Genomic DNA, 18586 nt, shown 5'->3' with positions numbered 1-18586 from the left:
TTGGGAGTTCAAGACCAGCCTGGCCAACATGGTGAAATCCCATCTCTACCAAAAATACAAAAATTAGCTGGGCGTGGTGGTGCATGTCTTTAATCCCAGCTACTCGGGAGGCTGAGGCAGGAGAATTGCTTGAACCTGGGAGATGGAGGTTGCAATGAGCTGAGATTGTGACATAGCACTCCAGCCTGGGCAACAGAGCGAGACTCCATCTCAAAAAACAAAACAAAACACCCTGGGGATGACCAACCCAGTTTCAGGAGCTCTGTCTTTACTGAGAACTTTCTGTTGCTTAATAAAACTCTACTCTGGGCCAGGCACGGTGGCTCATGCCTGTAATCCCAGTAATTTGGGAGGCCGAGGTGGATGGATCACCTAAAGTCACGAGTTCGAGACCAGCCTGGCCAACATGGTGAAATCCTGTCTCTACTAAAAACACAAAAATTAGCTGGGCATGGTGGCAGGTGCCTGTAATTCCAGCTACTTGGAAGGCTGAGGCAGGAGAATCATTTGAACTCGGGAAGCAGAGGTTGCAGTGAGCCGAGATCATGTCATTGCTCTCCAGCCTGGGTGACAAGAGTGAAACTGTCTCAAAAAAAAACAAAATAAAACAACCCCCCCGCCAAAAGAAAAACAAAAAAAACTCTACTCTGCCTTACCCTCCTGTGTCTGATAAGGAAACTGTGACAATTGTATCAGTACTGAAGATAAGGCGCAAGCAGAGTGATGAGTCCAGCAGGAGACCACTGCTTTTCCCCCTTGTATTACTCTATTGTCACACTGCTATGAAGATACTAATACTACCCGAGACTGGGTAATTTATAAACAAAGGAGGTTTAATTGACTTATAGTTCTGCATGTCTGGAAGGGCTCAGGAAACACACAATCATGGCGGAATGTGAAGGGGAAGCAAGGCACGTCTTACATGGTGTCAGGAAAGAGAGAGAGTGTAGGGGAAACTGCCACTTTTTTTTTTTTTTAGACAGAGTCTTGTTCTGTCACCAGGCTGGAGTGCAGTGGTGCAATCTTGGTTCACTGCAACCTCCGCCTCCTGGGTTCAAAGGATTCTCCTGCCTCAGTCTCCCAAGTAGCTGGGACTACAGGCATGTGCCACCATGCCCAACTAATTTTTTGTATTTTTAGTAAAGATGGTGTTTCACCTTGTTAGCCAGGATGGTCTCGATCTGGTGACCGTGTGATCTGCCCACCTCAGCCTCTCAAAGTGCTGGGATTACAGGCGTGAGCCACTGTACCTGGTCAAAACTGCCAGTTTTAAAGCATCAGATCTCATGAGAACTCTCTATCATAAGAACAGCATGGGGGAAACCATCCGCACGATCCAATCACCTCCCACCAAATCCCTCTCTCGACACTTGGGGATTACAATTTGAGAAGAGATTTGAGTGGGGACACAGAGCCAAACCATATCACCCCTCCAGATTTGGGAGAATTTTTGTACATTTATGGTCCCTCCCTGGAGGGAATAGACTAAAGTTATCTGTCTGCCTGATTACCATATGCTTGTTATCAGTCTCCCGTTTGCAGTGTGTTGATGGGAAACGTTGACATGACTTGATGCTCATCAGTCTAGTAGCCAGCACAAATAAACCCAGCATATTCCTGGCTATTTACTTAAAGGGATCAAAGGCTAGTCTCCAAGATGCTTACATCAGAAGTAGGCTCTGCATCCGACGTCCATTTCTGCATAGATTATTTCAAATATTTTACTAAAGTGAGACTTTGCTTGGATATTTGTTTCCACTGTGTGAGTTCAAGTCTGAGTCATTCCAAAATTTTTTTCTTTTTTTTTTACTGAAGTCAACTTTATGGATGTAAAAATTACATAAAACAAAAGGCACAACGTTTTAAGTGCACAACGAGTTTGGAGAAGTACAGACATTGCCGTACCAAAGATAAACACTTCCATCACCACCCCAAATTCCCTTATGCCCTTTGCAGTCATCCTCCAACCACTGATCCCCAACGCCATAAAACTCCTCACCTTCTTTCAATTAAAATGTATTAGTTGCACTTGTTTTAGAATTTATTCGAAGTTGGATTATGCAGTACTGTATTTTAAAATTTATTATTCTTTTCTTCAGCATAACTTCTTTTTTTTTCTTCTTTTTAAGAGTTGGGATCTCACTCTGTCACCCAGAGCGCAGTGGTGCCATCATAACTCACCGCAGTCTCCAACTCTGGGGCTCAAGCGATTCTCCCTCAGCCTCCCATGTAGCTGGGATTACAGGCACTCCCCACTGTGCCTGGCTTCTTTTTTACTTTTCAGTATCAAAAATATTATTTTAAAAATATTTAGCTAAACCGAAAAAGGTACTAATTTTGGTCATGCAACAGCTCAATTTAGTTTGAATAATTCAGAGACAAGTAACTATATTAGAACAAGAGAGGATAATTATTTTTCCCTTTTCAACTAACATAGAAAATTCATCACCAAAAGAAAACATTGGATGGTGTGTACTTGACAACTAAGTTTCCTAAAGGAAATTGAGAAAAGGAGAATAGGGAACCTCACATTCATCTACATCAGGAAAGCACCTTTATCCAAATAACTCTTTCATACACTGAACTCACGATCTATTTACTCTTTTGAAAGCAAAAACAATATGCATTTCCTAGCTTTCTATACTGAAAAACCCAGGAACAATGACCAACCTAATGGCTATGAACTCCCCCAGTGTTCAGTTAAAATGTTATTTCCCACTCCACCAAACCAGGGCTTCCTGAAGAAATAGATGACTGTAAGTCTCAGACAGGAAAGTACAATTTAACCTGGAACATACCACATTCAAAGGGTTGGGGAATTGAGTTTCATCACTTAAATGGACGAATATCTTGGAATTTGTGAGCATATTTTGAAACCACCACAAATTCATTAAATGATTTTGATTTTTTTAAAAGATATTCTGTAGACATCCTTATAAAACTCAAACAATACAAAAGCATGTTCCATACAGCAGAAATTGAAATGATCTCTTCACAACAAAACCTACTCACACCTCCACTCCAACCTTACTTGCATAACTTCACAGACTTCCCTAAATACACACACACACACACACACACACACACACGACAGAGAGAGAGAGATTTGGGGTTTTGATTATTATATGAATGGGCTTGTCCTACTATGCCATTTATCAATCAAAACATCATGTCTTGGCCAGGCGCAGTGGCTCAAGCCTGTAATCCCAGTACTTTGGGAGGCCGAGACGGGCGGATCACAAGGTCAGGAGATCGAGACCATCCTGGCTAACACGGTGAAACCCCGTCTCTACTAACAAATACAAAAAACTAGCCGGGCGAGGTGGCGGGCGCCTGTAGTCCCAGCTACTCGGGAGGCTGAGGCAGGAGAATGGCGTAAGCCTGGGAGGCAGAGCTTGCAGTGAGCTGAGATCCAGCCACTGCACTCCAGCCTGGGCGACAGAGCAAGACTCCGTCTCAAAAAAAAAAAAAAAAAAATCATGTCTTGACCGGGTGCAGTGGCTCACGCCTGTAATCCCAGCACTTTCGGAAGCTGAGGCGGGTGGATCACCTGAGGTCAGGAGTTCAAGACCAGCCTGGCCAACATGGTGAAAATCCATTTCCACTAAAACTACAAAAAAATTAGCCCCCTGGTGGTGGTGGGCACCTGTAATGCCAGCTACTCAAGAGGCTGAGGCAGAAGAATCACTTGAACCCGGGAGGCAGAGGTTGCAGTGAGCTGATTTCACAGCACTGTACTCCAGCCTGGGCGACCGAGCAAGATTCTGTCTCAAAAACAAACAAAAAAACAATCACCAAAAAAAAAAAAAAAAAAAATCATGTCATGAAGATCTTTCCATGTGAGCATAGAGCTAAGTCATTCTTCTTAAAAACTGCACCACATTTCATTGTGTTGATGCACAGTAATTTACTTAATCAATTCCCAGTAGGCAGGCACAGATGATGTACCTTTTTGCCTTTTTTTCTATTGTACACATTGTTGCAGTGAAATCTTTTCAGTCTTGCCCTTCTAGTTCTAGAAATTGTGAGACCTTGGAATGAAAAAAGTGCTGCATTAAAGGGTACGTGTATATTAAAGTTTAACAGTAATTGTCAAATGGCGAGTTGGGGGAAATTCTCTGAAAGAGAAGTTGTTCCAGGAAAAAGGACAGAATCTTTACCAGTTAGCCTGTTGGCAAGTAACAAAAAACAACCCAAAGTGACTCACAGGAAAGGAAAAGATATTTATTAAAAGACAGAGGAATGCAGCCAGGCTTTGGTAGCATAAGGGAATGTGGAATTGATAAGCCATCCGGACTCTCTGTCTCTCATCTGTGCTTCTTTCCCGAGTCCAATTTTCCTGGCTTCTCCATTCATAAAATAGATAGAATATTGCAATCTCAAAGCTTCCATATTTACATCTCTGTCCAAGAGACCCATGTAGACTAACTGGAACCCCAGATTCCAGAAGGAGAGGGCCTCCTTGGTTCAGACTGGGCCTGTTAAGTTGAAGATGATCAAGCATCCTGCACTACAAACATGGGACGTCGCACTACCAGGACACATCCTTCCACTCTTAATAAAACAGCAGGTTTGAGGGTAAACTGCTTCCAGAGTAGAGACAACATCATGGGAAAACAGACAGCATACATATGTTAAATATACTGCTCTAGGCTGACTCTGGGTGCACTGCCTATGAGTTCTTGAACTCTTGGGCTAAAGCAATCTTCCTGCCTCAGCCTCTCAAAGTGCTGGGAGTAGGTGTGAGCCACCTTGCCTAGCCAGTACTATTTATAAAAATACTTAAAAACAAAAAACATTTACTGCTCTAAGAACTAATGAGGGAAAAAGATAAGCAGTTAGGGTGGGTCCTTGGTAAAACTCCTTTAAACAGAGAAACGGCCTGAAAAATCAGGCTGAAGGCACAGATAAGGAAACTTGCACAAATCTACGTCCTACTCAGATAAAGGAACAAGGCCCAACATAGAAATGCCTTTGTCGTTTGTGTCGTAAGACATGCCCACAGCTACACTGATATGGGAACAAGACCCAACATAGAAATGCCTTTGTCCTTTGTATAATCAGCAGGCTTCCAGGAAACAGCCTGTTCTCCTTTTGGGGGCATGTACACGGTGGGCTCCAGTGGGTTCTGGTGGGTAATTTCCTTTTCTTTTTTGGACACGCTTTGGACTGTGAGCCAAGCCTCTCTGAATCATCACTTCAGCCCCTGATTGGTCCCAGGCCAACCTGAGTAGGGCTTTCTCCAAGACCAGTCAGCACATTTCTTCCCTTCCCAGTCCATAAAACCCCTTGGACCCAGCTTCATACTTGGCAACCCATTCACCCGTCTCTCCTGTGGAGAGCTTTCTTCTTTCACATGTTAAACTTTTGCTCCAACCTCACCCTTTGTATCCAAGGTCCTTAATTATCTTGGTCATGAGACAAAGGACTCCAGGTTATACCTCACAATGAGAGACTGTGCTGTATTGGCGAGGACTCTAACACTTAAGCACCTGACTTAATTAAAAAAAATACACTACTTCTGTAGTTACTGATTGCAAACTATCTTTTCCTGTCACCTCCTCAGTGCAGGGACTAAGATCCTGTGTATTCAGAGTAATTGAAAATGTGGGGCCCGCAGGGCGGCTCATGTCTTTAATTCCAGCACTTTGGGAAGCCCAGGTGAGAGGATCACTTGAGCCCAGGAGGTTGAGACTAGCCTGGGTAACACAGTGAAACCCATCTCTGTGCAAAAAATACAAAAATTAGCTGGGCATGGTGGCACGCACTCACACCCGCAGTCCCAGGTACTTGGGGGGTTGAAGTGGGAGGATCACTTGAGCCCAGAGTCAGAGGCAGCAGTGAGCTGAGATTGTGCCACTGTGCTCAAGCCTGGACTCAAAAATGTGGGGTAGAAACATAGCGGTATGCCGGGTATCGTGGCTCATGCCTGTAATCCCAGCACTTTGGGAGGCGGAGGCGGGGGGATCACGAGGTCAGGAGATCGAGACTATCCTGGCCAACATGGTGAAACCCCGTCTCTACTAAACATATAACAATAAGCCGGGTGAGGTGGCGGCGCCTGTAGTCCCAGCTACTGGGGAGGCTGAGGCAGGAGAATGGCGTGAACCTGGGAAGCAGAGCCTGCAGTGAGCCGAAATCGCACCACTGCACTCCAGCCTGGCAGAGCAAGACTCTCCTCTCAAAAAAAAAAAAAAAGTATAAAAAAGAAACACAGGGTTATACAGTGCTAGCAACTTCAGCCTCATAGTGTTAGTTTTGCTGGCATTTATTAAAAACAAGAAAAAATGACATAATTGCTGCAGAGAGCTCCAGAGGGGGCAAGGCCTGTGCCTCATGAACCTGTGTCAGCTGAGGCCCAGGGAGGGCTGCACCCACCGGCCAGGTCCAGCCCTAGAAGCAACAGACCCCGCAGGCCCCGCGACCTGATGGTCCCAGTGGCCTCCTCGAGTCTGGACTCTTCGACTCATATTGGTTGGACGGCAGCAAACACCCGCCAGGCCACCTAGGACGTGGAATCTTTGGGCATTGGACAAGGCAGGGTGACAAAAATGGCGGCACCAGAAGGCCCGATTGAGACCTCCGGCCCAGAAGGCGAAGCTGTGTGGAGCAGCAACTGGCCAAGGAGCCGTGCGCATGCGGGACTTGGGGCGGCTGCTCAGTACCCCTGAGATGGAACAGTAACAACAAAGGCCTTCCGGGCCAGGAAATGAGCGGCCAAGCAACGGTTAGAACCGTTAAAACCGTTAGCAACCTTCCTGCGCATGATCCTGGCAGTGGAAGCCAGAAACGGTAGAAAAACTTAACAGCACTGGGTCAAGAAAAAGAAGTGCCCAGCATCCTTTAGGGAGATTTAGGAGGCAGTGTAGAAGGCCTGTGCATATGAGAAGAACAAGTTGATCTCCATTCTCCACATCCCACTTTTTTTTTCTTTTTTTGAGACAGGGTCTCCCTCTGTCACCCAGGCTGCAGTGCAGTGGTGCAATCACTGCTGAGGTTCACAGCAGCCTCAAATTCCTAGATTCAAGTGAACCTCCCATCTCAGCCTCTCGATTAGGTGGGGCAATAGGTGTGCCCCACCACCCCAGGCTTTTTTTTTTTTTTTTAAATAGAGACAGCATCCTCCTATGTTTCCCAGGCTGGTCTCCAACTCCTGAGCTCAAGCAGTCCTCCCACTATGGCCTCCCAAAATGCTGGGATTACAGGCTCGACCCACCACACCCTCGCCTACATTTATCTTTTTCTAGAGACGTGGTCTCACTCTGTCACCCAGGCTAGTGTGCAGTGGTGTGATTAATATTTCGTTTTTTGTAGAGACTGGGGTCTTGCTATGTTGCCCAGGGTGGTCTCAAACTCCTATCCAAAAGCAATCCTCCTGCTTCAGCACCCAGAATAGCTTGGATTACAGGAGTAATCCACCACGGCTGCCTCTCACACCTTTTAAAAGAAAACTTTGTTTTTCTATTTTTCCCCCTGACAGGGGCTCACTTTGTTACTCAGGCTGGAGTGCTATGGTGTGAACATGGCTCACTGCAGCCTTGATCTCCCAGGCTCAGGTGATCCTCCCATCTCAGTCTCCTGAGTAGCTGGGACTGCAGGTGGGGCGTGCCGCCATGCCCAGCTAGTTTTTGTATTTTTTTGTAAAGATAGGATTTCACAGTGTTGCCCAGGATGGTCTTGGACTCCTGAGCTCAGTTGATCCCTCTGCCTGGGCCTCCCAAAGTACCAGATTACAGGTGTGAGGCACTGTGCCCGGCCTAAAAGGTTTTTATTTGTAAAATCTTTGTACATTAGAAAAAAAAAAAAAAAACATTTGCTGAAGTGGGAGGATCGCTTGAGGCCAGATGTTTGAGACCAGCCTGGGCAATAAATGACATCCCCGTCTCTATAAAAATATAAACAAATAAAACGTTTGCTACATCTAGGCCTTCTAGATAGAAAGGTTGCTAACATGATAAAGTAGACCTAGAAAGTCACATAACTTGTAAATGGCCTTTTAATTTGTTTTTAATTGTAGAAAAGAAATGTCTTTTGGAAACAACCTTTTGAAATGGAATTGTTAGACCACCAGTAGAAGCAACACATGTCCACTTTTGTTCAGTGGTTTAGAAGACATGAGACAGGGTGGCTCATGCCTGTAATCCCATCTCTTTGGGAGGCCAAGGCGGGTGGCTCACCTCATGTTGCAAGTTTGAAACCAGCCTGGTCAACATGGTGAAAGCCCGTCTCTACTGAAGAAAACAAAAATTAGCTGGGAGTGGTGGCATGCACCTATAGTCCCAGCTACTGGGGAGGCTGAGGCAGGAGCATCGCTTGAACCCAGGAGGCGGAGGTTGCAAAAAGCTGAGATCACGCCACTGTACTCTAGCCTGGATGACAGCACAAGACTCAGTCTCAAAAAAAAAAAAAAAAAAAGGCCTGAGGAGGAAGAGAAGAAGCTTCTATGACAGCAGTCCGGTCATATTGAGAAGTCATCCTCATATTATAACTGTGCTCTCTATGTGAATTTTATTTCTCCCTGTATATACAATTGATGAGTATTTTTTGAAATATCTATGCCAAAATGTTCATATTTAGAAGATACCTTATTGTAACTATTGCTATGTGTGTGCAGTTTTATTTAGCAGTATTATATATCTAGTGGACAGGTAAGTAAGCTCTTATTTGAAATATCTAGTCTTTCTAGATATTTTCAAGTATTTGATGTATCTAAAATTAGAGATATCCGTTAGGTTGATAGGTCCCTACATTTTTTTTTTAAAAAGAAATTAGAGGTAGTAGTAAAACACTTTGTAGACAGTTTTTAAAAATTGCTGGGACTGGCTGGGCATGGTGGGTCACACCTGTAATCCCAGCACTTTGGGAGGCCAAGGTGGGTGAATCACCTGAGGTCAGGAGTTCAAGACCAACCTGGCCAACATGGCGAAATCTCATCTCTACTAAACATACAAAAATTAGCCAGTGTCCTAGTGGACACCTGTAATCCCAGGTAGTGGGGAGGCTGAAGCAGGAGAATCACTTGAACCTAGGAGAGGGAGGTTGCAGTGAGCCAAGATTGTACCACCATACTCCAACCTGGGTGACAGAGCAAGACTCTGTCTCAATTAAAAAAAAAAAAAAATTGATGTGACTATGGTATGATTCCACTTATATGAGGTACTTACAATAGTTAGACTCACAGAGGCAGAAAGTAGAACAGTGGTTATCAGAGGCCAAGGGGATGGAAGAGCTGCTCACGGGGAGTTATTGCTAAGAGATTACAGAGTTTCAGTTTGGGATGATAAAAATTTCTGGAGCTGGTTGGGAGTGATGATTGCACAACAGTATGAATATACTTAATGCCACTGAACTGCATGCCTAAAATGGTTAAACAGTAAATCCTATGTCAAATATATTTTACCATAATAACATTTTTAAAAATCGATGGGAAATACTGTCTTTGCAATGGAATAGTTGCAAGTAGTTTGTTAATTGTTCAAACCACCTTTGTACTTGATCATTTGGTTGAGGGAGATTGGAGGGAAGAAATCGCAAAAGGTGTTTTGCTACTGTGTACTACAAGATTTCAGATTACTCGTTGCCTGGTATAGTAGCTGCACTTCTTTAAACTTTGCTATACTGTATATAAAGCCAGGAATGTTTTTCTCAAGGACATGGCAGCTACCTATTTGAAATATAATCGTCCATGGGGATAGTTTTCCTAACTCTTACTTTTCTGGGAGGGTAGGAGTCTAACTTCAGTGGGTGACTTGCTCCAAGTTGCAAAACTGCCTACTGTCTTAGAGATATGAAAAATCTGTTTCTTCTTTGTGTAAAGTCAACTAGCAAACAAAGACCACCCCCAATTAACAGACAAATTTAAGATGGACTGTATGTGATGAATGATGCTGTCGACTCCTCTGACTTGGGGACAAGTTATCATTTATCATGAGAATATGTATATTATAGGTTGTATCTGCTTGACGTCACAAAAGATGCCAGGAAAAAAGGGTGAAATTTATCCCTTCCTTGGTTGGGTGCAGTGACTCATGCCTGTAATCCCAGCATTTTGGGAGGCAAAGGTGGGTGGATCACCTGAGCCCAGGAGTTCCAGACCAGCCTGGGCAACATGGCAAGACCCCTGTCTCTATAAAAAAATACAAAAATTAGCTGGGTGTGATGGCACGCCCCCTGCACTCCCAGCAACTAGGGAGGCTGAGGTAGGAGGATGGATTGAGCCTGAGAGGTCAAGACGGCAGTGAGCTGTGATTGTACCACCGCATTCCAGCCTGGGTGACAGAGTGAGACCCTTTCTCAAAATACAAAAAGAAAAACAAAAACAGGTCGGGTGCGGTGGCGCATACCTGTAATCCTAGCACATTGGGAAGCCAAGGTGGGTGGATCACCTGAGGTCAGGAGGTCGAGACAAGTCTCGCCAACACTGTGAAACCCCATCTCTACTAAAAATACATAAATTAGCTGGGTGTGGTGGCGTGCGCCAGTAATCCCAGCTACTCGGAGGCTGAGGCATGAGAATCACTTGAACCCGGGAGGCAGAGGTTGCAGTGAGCTGAGATCACACCACCACACTCCAGCCTGGGCCAGAGTGTGACTCCATTTCGAAAACAAAACAAAAAAAATATTTCTTTCTATCTTTGCAATCTCTTTGTGGATTGCCAGTGACGCATATCATGTTATTTCTTTTTTTTTTTTTTTTTTTTTGAGACGGAGTCTCGCTCTGTTGCCCAGGCTGGAGTGCAGTGGCCGGATCTCAGCTCACTGCAAGCTCCGCCTCCCGGGTTTTACGCCATTCTCCTGCCTCAGCCTCCCGAGTAGCTGGGACTACAGGCGCCCGCCACCTCGCCTGGCTAGTTTTTTGTATTTTTAGTAGAGACGGGGTTTTACTGTGTTAGCCAGGATGGTCTCGATCTCCTGACCTCGTAATCCACCCATCTCGGCCTCCCAAAGTACTGGGATTACAGGCTTGAGCCACCGCACCCGGCATATCATGTTATTTCATAATGCACATTCAATAATAATAGTGATAAAATTATTTTTCTTTCTCTACTACTTTTGTGGAGAGGATATCTAGGAGATTACTTTTGTAGGAGAAGATTGTGTTTTTAATTCTATTTCTCCAATAATAACAAAAATAGTGGTAGTAGACTAACACATTTTGTTCATTTTGCATTAAAGTACTTAGGTTGTCTTTTGACAGAGACTTTTGGAAATGAAATTGTAAAAACACATCTCATTCATTGGATTGGTTTCAGAAAGAAGGAATTGGGAGAAATGAATTATAGACCTGACTGTTCCTGATTAGAAGCCACTTTCAGATATAACCATGGTTATATGTGAAGTTGATTCCATACTACTGTGTATATAGTAGGCAAAATTAAGTCATTGTTTGAAACATCACGTTTTTCTATTTTTTTTTTTTTTTTTTTGAGACAGGATGTCATTTTGTCACCCAGTGGCTTGATCAGAGATCACTGCAGCCTCAAACTACTGGTCTCAAAGGATCCTCCTGTCTTAGCTTCCCAAGTAGCTGGGACCACAGGCATATATCACTACACCTAGCTAATTTTAAAATTTCTCGGGAGATGGGGTCTCACTGTGTTGCACAGGCTGGTTTCCAATTCCTGGACTCAAGTAATCCTCCTGCCTTAACCTCCCAAAATGCTGGGATTACAGGTGTGGGCCACCGCACCCAGCCTCTAGATCTTTAGAAGTACATGAAGTGTGTTAAAAGTAGAGGTAGTAAAATAATATTGTATTAGTGCATTTTCACACTGCTGTAAAGAACTACCTGAAACTGGGTAACTTATAAACAAAAGAAGTCTAATTGACTCAGAGTTCCACATGTTTGGGAAGCTCAGGAAACTTAACAATTATGGTAGAAGGAGAAGGGGACAGGCACAGTGTTCAAATGTCAGGACTAGAAGTGCAGGCAACTATGCCAGCTAATTTTGGTATTTTTAGTAGAGACAGGGTTTCACAACTTTGGCCAGGCTGGTCTCAAACTCCTAAAATCAAGCAATCTGCCCGCCTCAGCCTCCCAAAGTACTGGGATTACAGGCACGACACCCAGTCCTGCCTGTTTTAAGTCCCACCAACTGGGAGGCTTAAAACAACAGAAGTGTATTGTCTCACAGTTTTGGAGGTCAGGAGTTGAAATTGAATTTCTGGCAGGGCAGGTTCTTTCGGGGTGCCCTAAGGGAGGATCTGTTCCTTGCCTCTCTGCTAGCTTCTGCTGGTTGCCGCAGTCCTTGGAGTTCTTAGCTGCATCACTCTAGTCTCTGCCTCCATTGTCACATGGCCTTGTTGAGTATGTGTCTCCATGTGTTCTCTCTTCTTATAAGGTCACCAGTCATATGAGCTCTAAAACCTACCTTAATCCAGTATGACTTCATGTTCTAACTTAATTATAACTGCAAATACCTTATCTTCAAACAAGGTCACATTCACAGGTACTTGGGATAGGAATTGAATGTACCTTTTTTAGGGGACACAGTGCAACCCACAACAGTTGCAGATCAGTCATGGCTCTTATTCTGCCAGATGCTTCTTTCCATTGCTGGATGTAGTTGGACGTAGACTGACGAAGTGGCCCCTACTTAACATGTGCTATTCCTGTGATAGAACCAACTATAGCTCTTAAAACATCCATTCAGATGAGTCATGTATCAAGTTCTACTGCATAACAGTTTTCATCACATGTCACAACTCACTCTGTGCTAGGGATTTCTCCCTCAGGGTCATGTTTGTACAGAACCTGCAATGCCTCACGATGACAGAATTCCTGTTAAGAATCAATCTGGGGCTGGCCGGGCGCGGTGGCTCAAACCTGTAATCCCAGCACTTTGGAAGGCCAAGACGGGTGGATCATGAGGTCAGGAGATCGAGACAAGTCTGGCCAACACTGTGAAACCCCATCTCTACTAAAAATACATAAATTAGCTGGGTGTGGTGGCGTGCGCCAGTAATCCCAGCTACTCGGAGGCTGAGGCATGAGAATCACTTGAACCCGGGAGGCAGAGGTTGCAGTGAGCTGAGATCACACCACTGCACTCCAGCCTGGGCAACAACAGTCTCAAAAAATTAATCTGGGCTGGGCACAGCAGCTCACGTGTGTAATCCCAGCACTTTGGGAGGCTGAGGCAGGTGGATCACTTGAGGTCAGGAGTTTGAGACCAGACCAGCCTTTTTAGTAGAAACAAAACCCCGTCTCTATGGTGGAGGTTGCAGGGAACTGAGATTGAGCCACTGCACTCCAGTCTGGGCAACAGAGTGAGACTCCACTCAAAAAAAAAAAAAAAAAAAAAGAATCAATCTGGGGCTGGGTGCAATGGCTTACGCTTGTAACCCCAGCACTTTGGGAGGCCGAGGCGGGCTGATCACCTGAGGTCAGGAGTTCGAGACCAGCCTGACCAACATGGAGAAACCCCGACTCTACTAAAAATACAAAATTAGCCAGTCTTGGTGGCGCATGCCTGTAATCCCTGCTACTGGGGAGGCTGAGGCAGGAGAATTGCTTGAACTCGGGAGGCGGAGGTTGCAGTGAGCTGAGATCACGCCACTGCACTCTAGCCTGGGTGACAGAGCAAGACTCTGTCTCAAAAAAAAAAAAAAAAAAATTAATCTGGGCTGGGCACAGCAGCTCACGTGTGTAATCCCAGCACTTTGGGAGGCTGAGGCAGGTGGATCACTTGAGGTCAGGAGTTTGAGACCAGACCAGCCTTTTTAGTAGAAACAAAACCCCGTCTCTATGGTGGAGGTTGCAGGGAACTGAGATTGAGCCACTGCACTCCAGTCTGGGCAACAGAGTGAGACTCCACTCAAAAAAAAAAAAAAAAAAAATCAATCTGGCTGGGCATGGTGGCTCATGCCTGTAATGCCAGCACTTTGGGAGGCTTATATGGGTGGATCACCTGAGGTTGGGAGTTTGAGACCAGCCTGGCCAGAATGGTGAAATCCTGTCTCTACTAAAAATACAAAAATTAGCCAGGCATGGTGGCACATGCCTGTAATCCAAGCTACTCAGGAACCTGAGACAGGAGAACCATTTAAACCCGGCAGGTGGAGGCTGCAGTGAGTTGCAATTGGGTCACTGCAATCCAAACTGGGCGATAGAGTAAGACTTGGTCTCAAAAAAAAAAGGTAAATAAAAAAACGAATCAATCTGTTTCTAAGAGAAAACATGTGCATGTCATATATTGGATAAGGGACTCATATATAAAATATACAAGGAACTTAAACTACTCAATAACAAGAAAACAAGAAATCCAATTTAAAAATAGGCAAAGGACTTGAATAGACATTTCTCAAAAGAAGAAATACAGAGGCTGGGTGGGGTGGCTCGTGCCTGTAATCACAGCAGTTTGGGAGGTTGAGGCGGGCAGAACACTTGAGAACAGGAGTTAAACAATAGCCTGGTCAACATGATGAAACCTCATCTTAACCAAAAATACAAAAAATTAGCCAGGCATAGTGGCATGCAGTTACGGCCCCAACTACGCAGGAGGCTGAGGTGGAGGATCACTTGAGCCAGGAGGCAGAGGTTGCAGTGAGCCAAGATCTCACCACAGCACTCCAGCCTGGACAACATAACAAGACCCCGTTGCAAAAAATATATGTATACACACACACACACACACACACACACACACACATACATATATAATATAGATACACATTCACACACACACATATATGCACACATATATATACACACACGTACATACAATGGCCAACAGATATATGAAAAAATGCTCAACGTCTCTAATCACCAGAGAAATGCAAATTAAAAACACAATGAGATATCATCTCACACGTGTTAGATTGGCTATTGTTAAAAAGATTAAAGACAAGTTTTGTCAAGAATGTGGAGAAAAGGAAACCAATATACACTATTGTCAGTATTTGTAAATTAGTAAAGCCATTTTGGAAAACAGGATGGAGGTGCCTTCAAAAACTAAGCTAGAATTACCATATGATCCAGTAATCTTACTGCTGGATATATACCCAAAATAAATGAAAACAGTATGCCAAAGAGATGTCTGTACTCTCATATTTCTTGGGAGCATTATTCACCATAGCTGATATGCAGAGAAAACCTAAACGTGTAAAAGTACATGGATGGATTTTTTCTTTTTCTTTTTTGAGGTGGAGTCTTGCCCTGTCTCCCAGGCTGGAGTACAGTGGCGCCATCTCTGCTCACTGCAACCTCCGCCTCCCAGGTTCAAGCAGTTCTCCTGCCTCAGCCTCCCAAGTAGCTGGGACAACAGGGGCCTGCCACCACGCCCAGTTAATTTTTGTATTTTTAGTAGAGATGGGGTTTCACTATGTTGGCCAGGTTGGTCTTGAACTCCTGACCTTTTGATCCACCTGCCTCAGCCTCCCAAAGTGCTGGGATTACAGGCATGAGTCACCGTGCCCAGCGTGCATAGTCTTTTCTACAAACTGGGGATGCTAGGAGAGGCTTCACCACAACTTTGGACATCAGGAAGCAGAAAAAACTATCCAATAGAGGCATGTATCTTTTAATCCATTGCCTAGAGATCCTGGGGCACAAGTTGGAAGCTTGTGAGCTTTTCAAAATTTGGTTACTGATATGGTTTGGATTTGTGTCCCTGCCCAAATATCATGTCAAATTGTAATTCCCAGTGTTGGAGGAGGGGTATGGTGGGAGGTGATTGGATCATGGGGGCAAACTTCCCCTTTACTGTTCTCATGATAATGAGTGAGTTCTCACAAGATCTGGTTGTTTAAAAGTGGGTGGCACCTCTTCCTTCTCTCTCTTCCTCCCTCTTCAGCCATGTAAGATGTACCTGCTTCCCCTTTGACTTCTGCCATGACCGAAGTTTCCTGAGGCCTCCCCAGCCATGTTTCTTGTACAGCCTGTAGATTTAATTAGCCAATTAAATCTCTTTTCTTTACAAATTATCCAGTCTCAGGTAGTTCTTTATATCAATGCAAGAACAGACTAACAAAGTTGTTTTTTGCCTTTGTATTTAAGTTAACTTATTCCACTTCACCTAGGAATGACTTATAATGACACGAAAAGGTGCTCAATATAGTCCTCATAGTCATCAGAGAAATTCCATATAAAACCATGATATGAAGCCATTACACATCCTCTAGAAAGGCAACAATTGAAACGACTGGCAGTAACAAGTGTTGGGGAGGATGTACCACACCCGGATTCTCATGCACTGCTGGTGGAAACATAAAATGGTGCAACCACTTTGGAAAACAGTTTGGCAGCTTTTCTGTTTTGTTTTTAAATAAAATTAAACATACATTTACCATACCACTCAGTCATTTCTTTTTTTCTTTCTTTTTAAAAATCCTTTCAACTTTTGTTTTAGATTCAGGGGTACACGTGCAGGTTTGTTACCAGGGCATATTATGTGATGTTGAGGTTTGGGGTCTGATTGATCCCATCACCCAGGTACTGAGCATAATACACAATAGAGAGTTTTTTAGCCCTTGCCTCCTCTTCTCCCTCCCCTCTCTAGGAGTCTCCAGTGTCTACTCTTGGCATCTTTATGTCCATAAGTAACCAGTGTTTAGCTCCCACTCAAAAGTGAGAACATGTGGTATTTGGTTTTCTGTTCCTGCATTAATTCCCTTAGGATAATGGCCTCCAACTGCATCCATGTTGCTGCAAAGAACATGATTTTGTTCTTCTTTATGGCTGAATACTCAGTATTTTTATATCTAGGTATCTATCCCAGAGAGCTACACTCACAAAAAATGTTTGAGATGGATATTATTAGCAGATTTATTCTGGAAACAATTTTAATATCCACAACACAAAATTGGATAAATTTACACACATTCTTGAATAGAATCCTATTGAGCAATGAAAAGGAACAATACAAAAACATGGATGAATCTCAAAGACATTACATAGGCCAGGTGTGGTTGTTCTTGCCTGTAATCCCAGCACTTTGGGAGGCCGAGGCTGGCGATCACCAGGTCAGGAGATTGAGACCATCCCAGCTAACATGATGAAACCCTGTCTCTACTAAAAACATAAAAAATTAGCCAGGCGTGGTGGCACATACCTGTAGTCCCAGGTACTTGGGAGACTGAGGCAGGTGAATCCCTTGCACGTGGGAGGTGGATGTTGCAGTCAGCCCAGATTGCACCTCTGCACTACAGCCTTGGGGACAGAGTGAGACTCCATCTCAAAAAATAAAATAAAGTGTACTAAACAGATCCAGGACTTAACAAACCCAAGAAATGTCCCAATGCCCCGATATCTTAAAGACAAAAGCATTCTTTTTGAGAATAAGTTTCATTTTAAAGATAAGATTTCAGTCTGGGTGCAGTGACTCATGCCTGTTATCCCAGCACTTTGGGAAGCCACGGCAGGCAGATCACTAGAGCTTGGGAATTCGAGACCAGCCTGGCCAACATAGTGAAACCCTGATTCTACTAAAAACACAAAAATTAGCCAGGTGTGGTGGTACACACCTGTAGTCCCAGCTACTGGGGAGGCTGAGACATGAGACTCACTTGAACTTTGGAGGTGGAAGTTGCAGTGAACTGTGATTGCACCACTGCACTCTAGCCTGGGTGACAAAGCAAGAATGTGTCTTAAATAAATAAATACATAAAAATAATAGATTCTTGCAAAAGTCCATAGTTACACAAAGGTTAACAATTCTTTGTCACAAGAGCTTGCATTAGAGAAAATCTCCCCCTTGATTTTTTGGCTTGTTATCTTATACATAAACAGGCATTGTACCTAAGGTGGTCACCTTCCTTCTCTTGCTTTTGGGAACACCCTGTTCTGTCTAGGGAGTAGCCATTCTTATATTCCCTTAGTGTTTTGTTTTTTTTTTTGAGACAAGGTCTCACCTGATCACCCACAGTGGAGTGCAGTGGCACAATCTCGGTTCACTGCAACCTCTGCCTCTCAGGTTCAAGTGATTCTCCTGCCTCAGCCCCCAGAGTAGCTGGGATTACAGGCTCCTGCTACCATGGCTGGCTAATTTTTGTGTTTCAGTAGAGAGAGGGTTTCACCATGTTGGCCAGGCTGGTCTCAAACTCCTGAGCTCAAGCAATTCAACCACCTTGGCCTCCCGAAATGCTGGGATTACAGCATGAACCACTGTGCTGGGCCTATTCCTTTATTTTGTTAATAAACATGTTTCACTTTACTCTGTGGACTTACCCCAAATTCCTTCTTGCTCGAGATCCATGAAGCCTCTCTTGGGGTCTGGATCGGGACCTTCTTCTGGTAACATATTCATTTCCTAGGGTAACCATAACAAATTACTACAAATTGGGTGACTTGAAAAAACAAAAATGTATTATCTTACAGTTTAGAAGGCTTGGAGTCTGAATTCAAGGTGTTGGTCAGGCCATGCTTGCTCTGAAGGCCTCCGGGGAGGATCCTTCCTCACCCCTTCTAGAAAGATGGCTCCAGGTGTTCCTTGGCACTCCTTGACCTGCAGCTGTATCACTCCAAGGCCAAGGCACTTGGCCCCTTAAAGTTTTGCTGAAAAATCTGACATGAAGTTGTTTAAGTGAGGGAAAAGGCATACAAATTTATTTAACACATATACAAGGCAGCCTTCTTTTTTTTTTTTTT

At 44.2% G+C, this 18586-nt stretch overlaps 1 long non-coding RNA gene across 1 annotated transcript; it reads right to left on the bottom strand.

Annotated features, from left to right (window-relative positions):
• Positions 1-1810: 1810 nt before the first annotated feature.
• On the bottom strand, positions 1811-6624 carry LOC105525667. Its single transcript, XR_001003962.1, has 2 exons — positions 3482-6624; positions 1811-3171 (listed from the first exon to the last, which is right to left on the bottom strand). It is a non-coding gene; the product is annotated as an uncharacterized LOC105525667 (long non-coding RNA).
• Positions 6625-18586: the final 11962 nt, after the last annotated feature.

This window comes from Colobus angolensis, unplaced genomic scaffold (assembly GCF_000951035.1).
Source record: "Colobus angolensis palliatus isolate OR3802 unplaced genomic scaffold, Cang.pa_1.0 Scaffold55, whole genome shotgun sequence".
Lineage (NCBI taxonomy): Eukaryota > Metazoa > Chordata > Mammalia > Primates > Cercopithecidae > Colobus > Colobus angolensis.
Note: the sequence above shows the minus strand (reverse complement) of the source record. Positions and strands in the feature narration are given on the sequence as shown.